We start from the raw sequence: 6,000 nt of genomic DNA, 5'->3' as shown, positions 1-6,000 counted from the left end.
GCACAAAGGTCTCTGGCTTGAGCAAGTGGTCGCTGGCTTGGCTGGAGCCCAAGTCAAGGCACGTATGAGAAGCAATCAATGAACAAATAAGGTGCCGCAACCATGAGTTAATGCCTCTTATCTCTCTCTCTTCCGTCTATCTGTCCCTGTCTGTCTGTCCCTCTCTCTCTCTCTCTCTTTTGCTAAAATAAATAAATAAATAAGAATATGGATGTCTACTCCAGACTTACTGAATCTACTCCTGACTTACTTAATGTTATTGGTTAAAAGTATTATGTCTCTGTGCTCGCTTCGGCAGCACATATACTAAAATTGGAACGATACAGAGAAGATTAGCATGGCCCCTGCGCAAGGATGACATGAGACCCATGACAGGGTCTCTATCTGTCCCTGTCTCCTCTCTCTAAAATGAATAATAAAAAAAAAAAAATGTCCACAGAAGATGTTGTTACTACCAGTGATGAAGTTAAACCATTAAAATTTGTGAAGCGTTCCATATTTTTTTTAAATCAAAGGAGAAATAAAAAGCTTCCCAGACAAAAAACAACTAAAAAAAAAAAGTATTATGTCTCAAGATAATATGTTCTATCTGGAGATTTTTTTCCTTTCTAAAATTATGTCCATCCACTTTTATAAATCAGATCTAATATTTAGTGATTTCTTTGATAATACGCTTGCCCTGGCCAGTTAGTTCAGTCGGTTAGAGCACCGTCCAGAAATGCCAAGGTTGCAGGTTTGATACCCCACTGGGGCACAAAAGGAAAGCAACCAGTAAACTCACAACTGAGTGGAACGGTAAACGAATGCTTCTCTCTGTCTCTGTCTCTCTCTCTCTCTGTCCCTCTAAAATCAATCAATAAATAACAAAAAAATTAAAATTAAAAAGAATTACAAAACAGAAAATAGTCTTAATCATTAGTCTTAGACATTAGCCTTAGAGACATTTTGTCTAATTTTTTTGAATAGTTCTATTACCTTGTTTTGCATGCCCTAGAAACAACCAGATTTCCTCAGCAATTGCATTATTCTTATTATGATCTCTCATCAAACCTTTCAGATTTGAAAATTATCAATAATAAATTAAGCAGAGCCACTAAGTCTCAGTGCCTACAGACAGCTTTTACTTGACTCTGATGCCTGTGTGGCTGCTTGTATAAACTACAGGCCAGAGCCTGTAGTTCATTATCGTGTCTTCACAAGCTTCAGCCTCCAGGAAAGGACCATAGAGGTTCTTCTAGATTATTGGCATGTCCCAGAATAAACTCTTGAGAACAAGCTTCTGAGCTGAAACCACTCCAACTGCCTTCAGATTATGGTAGCGGTCTGAGTCAGGATTTCCAGAACTCGCTTAGTTGAGAAGCAGAAGGCTTCAAGAGACCCTCAGTCCAGGGGAACAAGAATTAATCACACAGGATGAACAGCACTTAGAGGGAAATGTTATTGTAGTTATTTTTTTGGACTATGGTGGATATATTTCTTTTTCTTTTTTTTTTTTTTTCTTTAAAGACTGAAGACGCATACAGGTCACTGCATTCGCTACGAAGTTGAATAAATCTGGTTATACCTAGATTGACTTCTTTTTTATTTTTATTTTTATTTTTTTATTTTATTTATTCATTTTAGAAAGGAGAGGGGGGGAGAGAGAGAGAGAGAGAGAGAGAGAGAGAGAAAGGGGAGAGGAGCAGGAAGCATCAACTCCCACATATGCCTTGACCAGGCAAGCCCAGGGTTTCGAACCGGCGACCTCAGCATTTCCAGGTCAACGCTCTATCCAATGCACCACCACAGGTCAGGCCTATATTTCTAAAGCTCTAGTTTCTGAATACATAAGGAAGCCCTTTTCTTTTTGTAAGGGATCTGGAATCCACAGCAATTTAGTAAAACTGTTTTCATAAGTTTGAATGAAACATTTAAAAATGGTATATGATCTTCACTGATTCCCCAGAATTCAGAAACTCTTATACTTTTTCATGGCAAAATACTTCATGGCATAGATTCAATAAGAATCTGTCTTACTTTCTGCCAGGATATAACTGATACATTAATTGTGTATCCATTGCCATGCTGGAGGCTCACACTGGAGACAGTGTTCACTGAATCTGATAGGACCAGCCACTTCAAAGACAAAAAGTTGGTTTTACTTATAAATCCACATCCACAAAGCCCTCCCAGGAAAATGGCCCTGGTACCAGGCTGACAGGAGCACTGAAGGGTGCCAGAGAATCTTGGGAAATTTGTGGGACCTACGGAAGAGAAGAAGTCACACAAATTTTCAGAAGCTACAGATGAAAATTGATGGAGAGAGCTTTTTGGGCTTGGTTTTTCACACCTCGGGAAACAGAGGTTCTGAAAATCCAGTTTGAGACTTCTTATGGAGATTTTTCAGGCAAGAAAATTGAAGAAGGTCTATATGGTGAATTAATGCCCTGGCCACTCCTGTACAAATAACCAGGCTAAATCCAATGAGACCAATCTAGTTCATGATCAAGACTAGACTTTCTTTGAGACTATTAGGGCCCAAAGGAGAGGGGAAGACTGTGGGTGGAAACTGTGAGAACCTAAAATGCACAAAAGGATTACTGAAAGTCCTGACTGAGGCCTTCCCAGGTTATATCAGCTTTTCTTTATCTTTGAGCTAGTTTAAAACCCTGTAAGTTGTGAGAACTGATAAAAAAAAATAGTGGTAACTGATGGGCAATTGGTTACTGCCTACTAGACAGACACATCTGCATCTATCTATTTTTGTTTTTGTTTTTTTGTGACAGAGACAGAGAGAGGGACAGACAGACAGGAAGGCAGAGAGATGAGAAGCATCAAATCTTCGTTGCAGCACCTTCGTTGTTCATTGATTGCTTTCTCATATGTGCCTTGACCAGGGAGCTACAGCAGAGCAAGTGGCCCCTTGCTCAAGCCAGCAACCTTGGGTTTCAAGCCAATGACCTTTGGGCTCAAGCCAGCGACCTCAGGGTTTCGAACCTGGGTCCTCTGCATCACAGTCTGACACTCTATCCACTGCACCACTGCTTGGTCGAGCTATTTGTAAATGCGTCCCAATGTTTATTTGCCCAGGACTTGGGAGATTTGGGCACTTCTGCTGGGAGTTCCTCCCTTTGTTTGGGAGTCCTGGCGACACAGGCTCTCTTGACTCCCCGGCCCACAGAACTCTCCAAGTTTTCCTGTGTTGCTCAAACACCAAGACCTGTAGAGAAGTGCCTGCCTTGCTTTCCATGCCAAACACAGCCTCGCAGAACTAGGCCCAGAACAATTGTGCTTCACTTTCACTTATCTCACAGAAAATCAGAAATATATTGGCATCATTATGCTACCTCAGAGTTTTATTTTCCACAATGTGTCCTTTTCCATCTCTTAATGAGCATCTAGGTTACAGAGATGTAGTGAATAAGAATGACAAAAAGCGCCTGACCAGGTGGTGGCGCAGTGGATAGAGCATTGGACTGGGATGCGGAAGGACCCAGGTTCGAGACCCCAAGGTCGCCAGCTTGAGCGCGGGCTCATTTGGCTTGAGCAAAGAGCCCACCAGTTTGGACCCAAGGTCGCTAGCTCCAGCAGGGGATTACTCGGTCTGCTGAATGCCCACGGTCAAGGCACATGTGAGAAAGCAATCAATGAACAACTAAGAAGTCGCAATGCGCAACGAGAAACTGATGATTGATGCTTCTCATCTCTCTCCTTTCCTGTCTGTCTGTCCCTGTCTATCTCTGCCTCTGTTAAAAATAAATAAATAAATAAATAAATAAAGTTTAAAAAAAAAAAAAAAAAAGAATGACAAAAAGCTATCTCTTATTAACTTGAGAAAAGCCAAACAGCTCTTCTAGGACTAATCACCCTGTATCGCAAGAACCCTTTGAACCAGCAGAAGTCCTGAAAGTCTAGCATCCTTGCGTCACCTGACTGGTTCAGAGTGTCAAACTGACAAGGGCAGAGACATCATGGGCACATGCCAGGATGTTTTGTTCATCCTTGCAACCTGCTGACCGACTCGGAAGGTCTTTTCTGTGGCCCAATTGCTCCTGGAGAGCCGGGTAGGCCTCCGGGACACACAGCAACCCCACCAAGGAATTACAGTACTTGACTTCAGTGTGACAGCTGAAGAGAACCAGCAGTGCCCCACCCCCACCCCGTGCCTGCGCAGGCCTTTTGTCCTGCTCTTAGGCACAGAGTCCCAGAAGGCCCCAGGCAGGCCCAATGTCATCACAGGGGACTTGTAAGTGAAAGAGTTTGGGTCTGAGAAGGAGGCGTGACAATGGAAGCTGCTCCCTCCTCACACGAGCTTGGACTTGGTCTATGAGCTCCAGCCAGCACTGTCTCCTTCCGGGACAGACAGGGCTCAGACACTGTGTCTAGACTGGCTTGGAGCCCATCTGGCCAACTGTCTCCCCTTTACCCAACTTGTTTAGATGGGTCACAAAGCTCAATCCTCTTTGGGTTCTGCCAGCCCCTAAGAGCAAGGGGCACAGATGCTCCCTACCCCCACCCCAGCAATGACAACTAAGTCAAAACACATTCTGGCCCCTCACCTGGAAACCCTCTAGAAGAGGGTTTGCAATTTGCTCTAATGACATGCAAGTGTTCTCATCCCTAAAATAACTGTAAGGCTCTCCTTTGATGTTTGCAAGGGAGACCCATCCTGCTACCTATACCTTCCCTCCTTTGGGCCGCCCCGACCCTGACATAGGACACACACCACCCTCCCTCCTGTTCCCTCCCTGAGCCAGTGCTGAGCCAAAAGGCTAACTGATGCAGAACACTAGTAAGCAACGCTGAACCCCCACACACAGCATCAGATAATGAGCACAGGCGATATTCTGTTGAAGAACATTCTGGAGGTTCCAGACGTCTGCATGATTTCAGGGTTTGAGCCTGTTTCTTTGCCAAAAGCTCTCCCCACTCCTATGACTGAACTCCACAAGGCTTCACCGAGCACAGACAGGGGCAGGCCCTACGTTGGGCTCTGGGGATGAAAGACAGGCGCACGATGCTGCCCTCAGGTCACTGCGGTGGAGACTTGTTCTCTGACAACTTGAGGAGATGGAACCCAGGCGACTGGGGAGGAGGAACTTCAGGAATTGGGCTCTCAGTCTAGCAGTGTAATGGACCACCTTAGAAAGCTCTGGAGTGAGGGTCCCATTCCTGGAAGTGTGCTGGCAGCCAGAGGCCTCTGCCCACCCGGCCATGGGGGCAGCAAACACATTCCCACCAGAGGACCAGCAGCTGAGACAGTGGGAGCTATTCTCCTGTGGGTGCAAACCAGCCTCCCAACCCACGGGTTCCATCACCCCAGCCCCATGAAGCACAGGCAATAGATGAATGCCATCACTCACTCTCCTGGTTCTGCCTTTTGGGTTTTATTTCTTTATACACTTTTCCTCTAAGCTTTATATAATGTAAGAGAAGAGTCAGAACAAAGCAGATATTAGCAGCAAACAATACCTCATAGTTCTCTGCTTACATACCCCAGGTATATCACAAAGCAGACACCAAAGAGTGCGCTCAGAAAGGCCCGAAAACTGACATTTTACAATGGTCCCTGAAGGTGTGAAAAACAGGGGCTGAAGACCTTGAGTGCCAAAGATGATTGGCGTCAGTCGATAGGAAGCTGTGTTTGTGCCACGCTCTTGATACCTGATGTGTTTGTTATAATTGGTTTCCCAGCCAGCCCTGGCGCCTTTGTTAATTGCACACATTCATCTTGACAAAAGTGACACACTGGTGGCAACGATGGGGGTTTGATCTAATCCTAAAGTCACATTCATGACCCAAACCTAAGACCGGGCAGAACCCACAGGTCATTTCTCTCACAGGACTATGGACAGAGTGTCTTGCAAGAACCACTCGTAACTGTGTCACCTTGATGTGCTCAGCTAGTGACAGTTTTTCTGGGTCCGCTAAGTCATGATGTTCTTTAGAAAGACTTGGTCTGAAGATCCTCAGCTTCTTAAACTGATTGTGCAGACCAGAAAAAAAGCTGCTCGGGGAACT

At 44.9% G+C, this 6,000-nt stretch overlaps 1 non-coding gene across 1 annotated transcript; it reads left to right on the top strand.

Moving 5' to 3' along the window:
* The first annotated feature begins 282 nt into the window (after positions 1–282).
* Positions 283–388, top strand: LOC136336945 (U6 spliceosomal RNA). Its single transcript, XR_010731679.1, has one exon. It is a non-coding gene; the product is annotated as a U6 spliceosomal RNA (small nuclear RNA).
* Positions 389–6,000: the final 5,612 nt, after the last annotated feature.

The sequence above is a fragment of the Saccopteryx bilineata genome, chromosome 4 (assembly GCF_036850765.1).
Source record: "Saccopteryx bilineata isolate mSacBil1 chromosome 4, mSacBil1_pri_phased_curated, whole genome shotgun sequence".
Classification (NCBI taxonomy): Eukaryota; Metazoa; Chordata; class Mammalia; order Chiroptera; family Emballonuridae; genus Saccopteryx; species Saccopteryx bilineata.
Note: the sequence above shows the minus strand (reverse complement) of the source record. Positions and strands in the feature narration are given on the sequence as shown.